The following is an 11,635-nucleotide window of genomic DNA, read 5'->3' as shown; positions in this document are numbered from 1 at the left end:
TAAACAGTAACCACCAATGTTCATATTTGTCTCAAATTTAGAAACCTAATTAAGTCTCTTTCTTGTTTTTAGTAGAAACTTTTTCAGCAAAAGTGATGTAGGAAACCGTTCATAAAATAAATAGATTAAAACTATGTGTTTTAAATAAATACAGAAAGGAGTAAGTTACAATACATATTTGAACTAAAATAATTAAAATATGAAGAAATAAGATGAGACAAAAACGTGTTTGGTAAAGGATTCTAATTCACGTGAGTCTTTTAAAATAGATTACTGTTCTCTCAAGAGAATTCGTTTACTACCTAGGGTACAGTTGTCAAAGTAGAATGTACTATCAGAGAAGACACAAGCACCCGAATTGTACCTCGAAATTGCTCCAAGAAAGATGAAAAGATTGCTAGAAAGCTTTTGAGAGTGGATAGTTTTTGGTGTGTTTTTTCATACAAGGTTCATCTTAGTTTTATGGTGAAAAGGAAATTGAAACAACTCCTAAAAATATAGTCGAAAAAATAAATTGTATTGAACATCTTCAACGTTTTTATTTCAATTTTGAATTCTGACTTGAAACTTAAAATTATTATGTTTCAACAGTTCCATAAGTGGAAACTGATATGCGGTTGCTACAACTGCAATAGTGGGAAGCACCTTCAGAATTGTAGGGTGCACTGGTACTAGCGCACTACATCACTCTACGTAGGACGCTTGTTGTTCGCTCTGAATCGCCATTGCGTGCCCATGCAGGTAGCTGAGTCTGCAAGTTCGAGCTACAATATATACACCACACTAGCGTTATCTATATCTGGTACGCAAGCGGGCCACACGACACGTCATCCACAGGCCTCGCGTATGCACGCGCCATATGGAGTTTGTGCCCTACGCCACGCGTTGATGCATGGTTGATAACTGACGATTAATCGTATTTAAGTTTATGTTTTTACATGACTTTTGGTTTCGAATGGCCTACTTTTGACTAGAATTGTGTTTTGCAGGTCTAACGGAGTTTAAGGAGCTATTCGGGAGCTTTACGGAGCATCGGAGAGTGAACAGGATCAACCGGGGATGCGAAATAAACAAAACAAGAAAAGCCAAACTGCGCGTCGGCGACGCCCCGACGTCAATGGGAATTCACATAGGCGCCAGTTCAAGCCGTCGGCAGTTTTTGGGTTTTCTGGGGGGCGACGGCGACGCCACCTCTTGGTGGCCGATGGATTTTTTCTTTATTTTACGAAATTGAACGGGTTAAAACCCATTTTTTGGGTCTTGAGAAGGGGGTTACACAATTTTGAACTTGGAGCCACAAACATCATCGTCTACATATACCATTCCACCCAATCATCTGAATCATCATCTTCGATCCAAACCCTAAGCCATTACCATCATCATCATCAATCAATCCATCATCCGTCCACCTCCATAATCCATCATCAACCCTAATCATCATCCATCTCCATCCTCAAGGTTCAAGATGCTCGTGTTCAAGACTCATTCATCCGGTGAACAAGTTTCGTTCGTCATGAGCGGCTAATCTCTTGGGTTTCACCTCGGTGTAGGTTTCTGTAAGATTCTAGGGTTAAACAGTGTTTTTGAGATTTGATTTGTGACAAGTTGTTTTATGTTTTGAAACCTATGATAATTGTCTTGCATTGGTATCGTATTCATGAATTGTCGAGTGAAGATTAAATTTGACTTTGCAAAATGTTTATGTGCATTTATGCCTTGTCTAGGTTAGGATTTACATGTTCTTGGTAACAAAGTGCATTACAGTCCGTCGTCTACGACATTGATAGGTCTTGGTACCTAAGCCATGCGACACTAAACCCATTAATCATATTTGCAATTGAGTTAAATCTAAAACATGTAGAAACCCTAGGTCTTCAATTACTAAATCTGGTGTGAACCTTGTTCCAATTTATTGTTTTAATCCATCAATCAAGTTCGTGTGAAATCAAAAGTATTCAAGTTTTAGTAGTTAAGTAATTGTAACACCCCAAAAACGGGTTTGGTAATCAAACCACGTTAATATTAATGACTTGGTAAAAATACCGTTAGTGGTAAAATTTAACCCGGTGAATATTAGGACTTAAATAAATAATCCTAATATTAACTAAAAGGTGAATAAAAGCTTTTAAGGAAACAAAATGGATAAAAGGCCCGAGTTAACGGGACCTAAAATAAACTTAGTCATAAATATTCCCGAACCCGCTAAGTTAACTAGAAATGTAAAACCTAGTTAATAAGTGGGAATATTATTGAAAGTAATTTAGGTTGTAACCTAATTAATAACTAACCAAACACGGGGGACCAAAGTCGGGTAACTTGAAAATGGAATTATAACTTAAAAATATAACACAACACACACACTAGATGTGTGTGTGTGCGTGCGTGAAGTAGTCCAGGAGAAGGAGCAAGAGCTCCAAAACCCTAGCTCCAACAATCTCAACAAATTGAAGCTCAAATCAAGACCCAAATCGATGCATGAACACATATAAATGATCACCTAGTCGTGGGGATCACAAGGTATGTCGAATTTTATGATTTGGTGATACTTTGAGATTATGATGAACAATCATAATCGAAATTCTGGAATGAATGTTGAATCTATGAGTGTTATTGTGATGAAATCCATGTTTAGGAACAACCCTAGTTAATAATTTGATAAACTAGTGTTGAAAAATAGAAATTTGATGATTACCCATATGTGTGCTAAGTGGGTTTTATGACAAGAAGATGAACACTTGAATTAGAGTGTTAAATTGATGAATATTGATGTTATGATACTAGTACTAAGTGTAGTTCATGAACACTAGACATGAAAGTTTGAATTTTGATGTTAATCTTGGTAAAAATAACTAGTTGTGAACTAGTTAGCAAATGTGTAGAAGTATGCCTATTAGGTGTTTGATAAAATGCCTACATGAGAAGTAAAGTGTTGAAATTCAATTAAAACATGTAATTGGCAAATTTGACTAATTACATGAGACATGGGATAAAACGGATTATAATAATAGTTTGACACTCTCTACAAGCTAGGTGGAGGCTTGGGAAAGAAGCGGTCAAACGAATCAAGCACGAGAAGAAAAAGCGTATTCGGATGCGAGGTAAGTATGGCTTACACTAGTCTTGTATTTTAGAATATCCTCTTATCGTATTAGTTACGAATAAGATAAATACATAATTTGCGGTATGATGTTCCGGCATGTAGACGCACGGAACAAGTTAGACAAGCATGACAAGAAACCATGTTGATGGTTTAGAAAAGACTTAAAATCAGTAATTCGATTATTTTATGACAAAAGGGAAATGAAACGTTGGAATTGTTGCCTTTTAGGGTAAACCAAAACAAACGATAAGGGTAAAACGGTAAATTGGTCACGTGTTGACCATAACTATTGATTTCGAAAGGCACCGAATGGCGTAAGCTATGATAGGCTAAAAAGCGTTAGGGAACGATCAATAGGTGAAATGACCGCACGGTGTAAACCGGAGCGAGTCGTATAGATGAGTTGGTAATAAATGCCATCTCGTCAACCTAAGCGGTCACTTAGACCAAACGGGTCAAAAGGTGAAGATATCACCTCTTGACAATAACGACTAATGATTATTGTCGAGTTATATTATTTCAGGAGTAAATGTGAAATGGGTATTAGCAACGCCATGGATTAGCGGTTATAAAAGCAAGGTATTAAAAACGGGTTGATATATTGACCCGCGCCAGGTATGTGAAACAGGGTAACACTCATTTAGAATATGTGGTTCAACGAGTGCTAATAGAAGTCAAAATAAACATTTGGTTACTTGATAAGTAAACCAAATGTTTAATATAGTGAACATTGCGTTGGGAAGCTTAATGACTTTTCAAACAAAATCATAAGTTAAAAGAGGGATTTCGGGTCGAATATACTTCCAAAAGTCCTTCATCGTAAATGATTGGCTAAACGGACTAAAACGCCCTTATAAGCTAAATTGGACAAACTACCTTTAAAGGTAGTTCTGAAACGAGTTTTACGATCAAGTAAGTAATTGAAATAAGTATTAAGTCGCAAAAGATGTAAACCTTTGGTCAAATGACTCTATACAAGTCTTTGTCGTAAATTTAGTAATCCGACGAGAAAAACTCGGATTATTTAGATTTCCCCCTTAAGTCCACCACAAATAAGTTTGTGGTGGAAGATAACTTGATAAGAAATGTTGTATGATAATGCTAGAAATGAATGAGAGCGTGTCATGATCAAAATATGCATAAACACCCTTAAAGGGTCAAAACATGCATAGGAGCGTAAATGGGTTTAAGATACGTAAGGAACCCGTGACTTGAACCTAATATGATAGTAATTATTGAAATTATGATTACCGTGAGAATAAGGATCAAACAAACATGTTTCGTTTGATAAAAACATGAATGGGTCAAAATTGCGGCAAATTGGAAAAGCTGGATGCAGAGTCCACCGTAAATTACGGTGCCACCGTAATTTACGGTGGAGATGAAAGTCTTACGATAGCCCCCTACTGGTTTACGGTAGGGGCATGTAAAACCAGTGGCCACCGTAAATTACGGTGCCACCGTAATTTACGGTGGAGGTCAGGTTGAAATTGTTGTTTTGTTATCAATTGTTTCTCGAACCCGTTTAGACACGTTTAAAACCCTGTATGACTAAGCATTTCATGTTTATGAAATGTAGGTACACTATGGGATGCCGGAAGACGATCAAACTGAAGAACCGAACACAATAAAGACTCATGCTTCCGCACATTGCCTCGTTGTAAATTTTAAAGACGAACCCAATCACGTTCATAGAATAGCTTATGAATTGTAAAAGTTTTAATTTACTCGGAATTGTCTAAGGATACATAACACTAAATACATGTCTGTTTTCGTAATTTATACGAAAACCTTTAAAATAATAACTAGAGTGTTACAAGTTGGTAATCAGAGCTCAAGGTTGTTGACAAATGTGTTCGGTTCGAGGCTTGATCGCAAATCCGGTAAGTGTATGTATGTTAATCGTTTAGCGTATTAGAGTGTTGTAAACAACACATAGGGTTATCGTGAAATACACGTTACCCCAAATTAAATGATAGATATGGTTAACAACATTACGTGCGTTGACACATATAGTAGAAAAGCCTTTGTACTATGATACAGGCATTTAGTAAGGTTGACATTACTAACTTTGTGAATGTCTTGATTGAAGGACACTTACATTTAAAGATGACAAAGGTTAAACAAATGCAAGATGTGATAGAGGAACAGTCCGAGGCATGACAAGAGGAACATGCCCATCAAGGACTAAATCGCACCGCGAACAAGGCTAATGGCAAGAGAAGCCCGTTAGGGCAAGCATTATCAGGTGCACGTTTTAAATCATTGCATAAATAGTAATATGCAACAGATATGTAGAGACTGAAAGTTGCATATGTAGATTGAAAACTTGGAAAGACCTGAATAGAAAACCTATCCGGGATATTGTTTCCAAGAAAAACAGATAGAGGTATTACTTACATAGGGCGTGATGTGAAAACTGTAAAAAGGTCATGCGTGTCATGTGTTAATCGCTTACTCTGGCCAAGTAAGTAGCGGCATATGATACCATGAACTTCTTATGGCGGACACGTTTACATCCGATGTAGTAAGGGTGGGGTAAATGGGACTAACTTAAAAAGTACCCAAATGAATCAGATAAGCAAAATATTTGATAATAATGTAAACGCACAACCAAGTGACGGGAGCGTATTACATTAGGATAATGAGCCCGGGTGAAGGGACAAACAAGCACGTAAAATGATTTAGACAAGTATTGGGAGGGAGTGTACTTACACTCGAACCCAGAAAACATCAAGCACGTAAAATGATTTAGACAAGTATTGGGAGGGAGTGTACTTACACTCGAACCCAGAAAACATCAAGCACGTAAAATGATTTAGACAAGTATTGGGAGGGAGTGTACTTACACTCGAACCCAGAAAACATCAAGCACGTAAAATGATTTAGACAAGTATTGGGAGGGAGTGTACATACACTCGAACCCAGAAAACATCAAGCATGTAAAATGATTTAGACAAGTATTGGGAGGGAGTGTACATACACTCGAACCCAGAAAACATCAAGCATGTAAAATGATTTAGACAAGTATTGGGAGGGAGTGTACTTACACTCGAACCCAGAAAACATCAAGCATGTAAAATGATTTAGACAAGTATTGGGAGGGAGTGTACTTACACTCGAACCCAGAAAACATCAAGCATGTAAAACGATTTAGACAAATATTGGGAGGGAGTGATACTTACACTCGAACCCGGAGAATGTAAACATGTAAGATGAGTTAGATATGCATTGGGAGGGGGTGTACTTACACTCGAACCCGGAAAATGCAAATATGTTCCTTAACGGGTCATTTTTGTAAAACGTCGAACTTAACGATAAAGTCAGAATATAAAAACCGAAGCGAGGTCTTAATGCATACCGGGAGGGTTGCAATAATAACAACTTCGGTAAAACACCCGGTGGATGGGTAAGAATTAAACACATGCGTAAACCAAGAGACGTGAACGCGGGTTGAAAGATCAAAGTAACTTGGATTACGAGTTATGACTATAAAATCTCGTATATAGAAATTGTGAGTAAATATGTTCAACTATTCGAAGTTGAATGGGTCGAATAAAGAATAAAATTGATTGTTTATAAGTGATGGATTTCACATTAATAGGTCAAACATGTTGAATACAATATAACGCCGAATGGCACAAATGAGCACTAGCCAGATAAAGGTAGTGTTGAATGCAAAAGAATAATGAGCCCGGCAATGGGACATAATCAAACACGAATGTATGTAAACTGGATAACGGTGAGCATAAGATTAACCGACGCATAAATGACGTGAGAAATCATAAAGTCGGAAATTGTGCCCGAAAAGAAACGAATGTAGCCTTAGACTACGGTCAAGGTCAAAGATAATATCAAAACGATAATAAATAATGTTAAGCAAAAACATGGTGCCTTAACGCCGTATGCGTATATAAATGTATACACATTTGAAGGAAGACTCGAATAAAAGATGATCTACGGGATCATCATAACCTACGAGGTATTAATTAGAGCAAAAGGTCTACGGGGCCAAAACGACCCACGGGTCATGATTAGAAAGAAGTTATAAGGACTTCGCCTTAAAGAGGTGAATGTCTAATCGAAAATAGCCCATAAGGCTAAGTGATAAACCTACGGGTTAGATGGAATAAAGCAAGGAAATCAGTTAAGAATCCCCGCATAAAACTAAGACTGTAAAGGATTAAATTGCGTACTGTCAATATCCCGGTATGGATGATTGACACAAGATAAAGAAAAGATCCTAAAACTAAAACTTCGGTTTTAGTAAGAAATAATGTTCTTATAAACATAAATTCTGATAGGAATTCAAATAGTAAGCATGAAAGATACAAGTCTTGACACTGATAGGCGCAAGACGATATATTCGAAAAGTGATATTTTCGAAAATGAAATTTTGATATAAATTAAACATGATGTAACACAATCACGGTCAAGAAATGTAATGTGAAGTAGAATCACATTATAACCAAGCAAGCGGTAAAAAGTAACTGGACTAATGAGTCTAATTAGTGAGACCCGTCAAGGTCATTTAAATAAATTTGGTTTGCTTGAAAGCGGTGGATTCGGTATAAATGAACCGAATAAATAAAATTGAAAACAAAAGAAATCATTGCGAAAAGTGACAGATTTCATTAAAGACCTTTAAATAGGCCAAAGTCACGGATTCATAAAGAATTCGAGAATATATGAAAGCGATGGGAATCGCTAATTTAACTAAACTATTAGAAATAACGAGATTACGTTGTTTCCAGTCGCACTATGTCATGCAATATACGTAGATGATTAATAACCAAAAGAATATTACCATACCTTTCTGGTAATACTAACAATCGGTTAAAGTATGAGAAATGCTTAATTGATTATCGAGAACAAATGCATGGAGTTAAACTCGATAAATTGTATAAGAAAAGGTTTCGGGGACGAAACCTCTTTAAGGGGGGTAGACTTGTAACACCCCAAAAACGGGTTTGGTAATCAAACCACGTTAATATTAATGACTTGGTAAAAATACCGTTAGTGGTAAAATTTAACCCGGTGAATATTAGGACTTAAATAAATAATCCTAATATTAACTAAAAGGTGAATAAAAGCTTTTAAGGAAACAAAATGGATAAAAGGCCCGAGTTAACGGGACCTAAAATAAACTTAGTCATAAATATTCCCGAACCCGCTAAGTTAACTAGAAATGTAAAACCTAGTTAATAAGTGGGAATATTATTGAAAGTAATTTAGGTTGTAACCTAATTAATAACTAACCAAACACGGGGGACCAAAGCCGGGTAACTTGAAAATGGAATTATAACTTAAAAATATAACACAACACACACACTAGATGTGTGTGTGCGTGCGTGAAGTAGTCCAGGAGAAGGAGCAAGAGCTCCAAAACCCTAGCTCCAACAATCTCAACAAATTGAAGCTCAAATCAAGACCCAAATCGATGCATGAACACATATAAATGATCACCTAGTCGTGGGGATCACAAGGTATGTCGAATTTTATGATTTGGTGATACTTTGAGATTATGATGAACAATCATAGTCGAAATTCTGGAATGAATGTTGAATCTATGAGTGTTATTGTGATGAAATCCATGTTTAGGAACAACCCTAGTTAATAATTTGATAAACTAGTGTTGAAAAATAGAAATTTGATGATTACCCATATGTGTGCTAAGTGGGTTTTATGACAAGAAGATGAACACTTGAATTAGAGTGTTAAATTGATGAATATTGATGTTATGATACTAGTACTAAGTGTAGTTCATGAACACTAGACATGAAAGTTTGAATTTTGATGTTAATCTTGGTAAAAATAACTAGTTGTGAACTAGTTAGCAAATGTGTAGAAGTATGCCTATTAGGTGTTTGATAAAATGCCTACATGAGAAGTAAAGTGTTGAAATTCAATTAAAACATGTAATTGGCAAATTTGACTAATTACATGAGACATGGGATAAAACGGATTATAATAATAGTTTGACACTCTCTACAAGCTAGGTGGATGTGACACTTCGGACCTTCCCGGGAAACTTTCTTGATGTAACGTTTCGTGTACGTATTTTATTAAATGAAAACGATGAATTATTTGTTATATCGTGTTATGTGTACGTATATATATATAGATATATGTAGGCGGGTATGTATATAGGTGAGAGGAGCCGGAACCTTGAATACACCCGAGACCCGACTCGAGACCGCTTAGTCTCGAGTGAACAGTATTTGTTGGGCCGGTTGGGCCTCGTGATCGAGAAAACCCAATCCGGAACCCACACTAGCCCACTCGAAACCCTATATAACCCGAATGGATGACCACCTTTCACACCTTTTACCATTTTGCAAACACTCTCCCTCACTCACTCCTTCTCCTTCACTAAACCCTAAGAATTCTAGCAACCAAGATCACCTCCTCTCATCTCCTTCTCCCTCTCGGATCAACCGGCAACAAGGAACTCGGCCTTCCATCTCGGATCAACGCACACACCCACCCGTTTAGAAGTTCATCCTCACACCTTAAGCCTAGCCGGTTAGTATTCTTTTTGGTTTGAATGATAAAGAATGTTGTTGGTTTGTATATTCATGAATAATGTGTCATTTTAGGATTTTCATGATAAAATGTTGTCTTGATAACTTGTTAGTGTGCATTGATGTTGTCCGAAAAATATAAGGGTTTGGTTAGAGGATTTTATGCATAGTTTTTGGGTTTGTATGATGATGAGTGTTATTTGAATGTTGTTTGAATAATGATGATTCATGTTGTGAAGGTGTTAATAAAGATGTGACATTGTATTTGAATGATGAATGTTGATAATAATAATAGTTACCATCCGATTTATGATCATAAAATGGGGCAATATTGTGTTTAATGATGGTGTCATAAGAATCTTGTTCATAATTCTCATGTTATAGGTTGTAGTTATGTTTTGAATCGAGGATTGTATGAACCGTATGAATATATGATGAACATGGTATGAATGTTTGAATATGCTATGTTTGATCCGTTTGAAATGAGAATTAGACAAACAAACATGTTTATGCAATATTAGTGGATAGTACATATTTGTTTCATGAAAATGCATTTCTATTGGTTCGTACAAGGTGACAGGTTCTAGAAGGTCTTCATGTGCACGTAATCACGGTTGCGAGTCGCAACCTTTGGTTGCTACTCGAGACCACAGCAGGATTTGTCGAGACCTCCCGGTTGCGAGTCGTAATCGACGTGTATCGAGTCCGGTTGCGAGTCGGAACTGCTGGTTGCGAGTCGTAATCTCTGGTTGCGACTCGTAATCAAAACGTGACGAACCGAGACCTCTGTTGCGAGTCGCAACCTTGGTTGCGAGTCACCTTTGTCTCGACTGGGCTGTTATTGGGCCAAAGAACTTGTTGGATTATCTGTTAACTGGATTGCTTGTGTAACTGTTACTGTTTAGGCCCAATACCCCAACTGTTTGTGTATTCGCATGTTATACGTGTTTGCTATATGTATTGCCATACGTGTTCGCTATGTGTTTACTTGTACCCGACTTGACCCATACTTGGTAACCATGTTAGGACGTGGTGACCAACATACTTAACCAAGTAACGTATCATACCGAGCAACCCAAGGTGAGTTCACAACTTAAAAGCATGCGTCCCGGTGGTTTGGGACACGAGACTAAAACAACCCTATCCCCTTGTAAAGGGGATACCGTCTACATTCCTTCCCTAGTTATTGGGAACAAGCTTACTTTATCTTCCCTTGTATTGGGAAACCTTTTTAGTTAATTACTGTTTATACGGAATGCAACCAACGGCACTAAACGCAACTCTATCACTCAAGTCCCTACTACATAATACCGATTAGTCGCCGGTGCCAGGCGAACGGGTTATTAGTTGATAGCGCTATTTAGGTCTTACCAGCCTCACACCGTGCCATGGTATGGGATCGGTCGTGAACTAATGTACTCAGGCATCCGTCAATGATGATAGAACATTGACATCGGGGCATCCTGCGGAAACGCAAACGGTTACCTAGTGTTCGGTATTGGAAAAACAGTTTAGTCGCTAACTTTTGGGGTAGCTCCCCATGGCATGTATAAACGGATAAATTAACTGGTGAAACGAGTTTTTGGTAATTAAAACTGGACAACTAGTGAACTCACTCAGCATTATTGTTGACCCCCTTACTGCATGCTTTGCAGGTGGCCAGTGACTGGAGTAGCTGCTTGGGATGTGTAGTGGTCGTCTGCCCGTGTGTTGGGCATTTATCATGACTTACCTTATGAACATTGTTTAAAACTAATTATTTATGCTTCCGCTACTTATTACTGTTTGAACTTAAAACCTTAAACTCTGAACTTGATATTTGCTAATCGTTTGGTTAGTAAGTATTACTTTTGTTATCAATTTAATTATTCAGTATAATTGGTGGCTGGATCCTGGTCAGTCACGCCCTCAAAGCGGGTGTCATCCGCGGGTGGATTTTGGGGGTGTGACAGATTGGTATCAGAGCCATTGGTTATAGTGAACTTGGTTTTAAAAAGGGGAAAATCTTTTT

At 37.4% G+C, this 11,635-nt stretch overlaps 1 long non-coding RNA gene across 1 annotated transcript; it reads left to right on the top strand.

Moving 5' to 3' along the window:
- Nucleotides 1-3,056: 3,056 nt before the first annotated feature.
- LOC118482107 lies at nt 3,057-4,905 on the top strand. The gene is made up of 3 exons (XR_004867265.1): nt 3,057-3,098; nt 3,624-3,715; nt 4,680-4,905. It is a non-coding gene; the product is annotated as an uncharacterized LOC118482107 (long non-coding RNA).
- Nucleotides 4,906-11,635: the final 6,730 nt, after the last annotated feature.

The sequence above is a fragment of the Helianthus annuus genome, chromosome 9, assembly GCF_002127325.2.
Source record: "Helianthus annuus cultivar XRQ/B chromosome 9, HanXRQr2.0-SUNRISE, whole genome shotgun sequence".
Classification (NCBI taxonomy): domain Eukaryota; kingdom Viridiplantae; phylum Streptophyta; class Magnoliopsida; order Asterales; family Asteraceae; genus Helianthus; species Helianthus annuus.
This window is presented reverse-complemented; position numbering and strand designations above follow the sequence as displayed.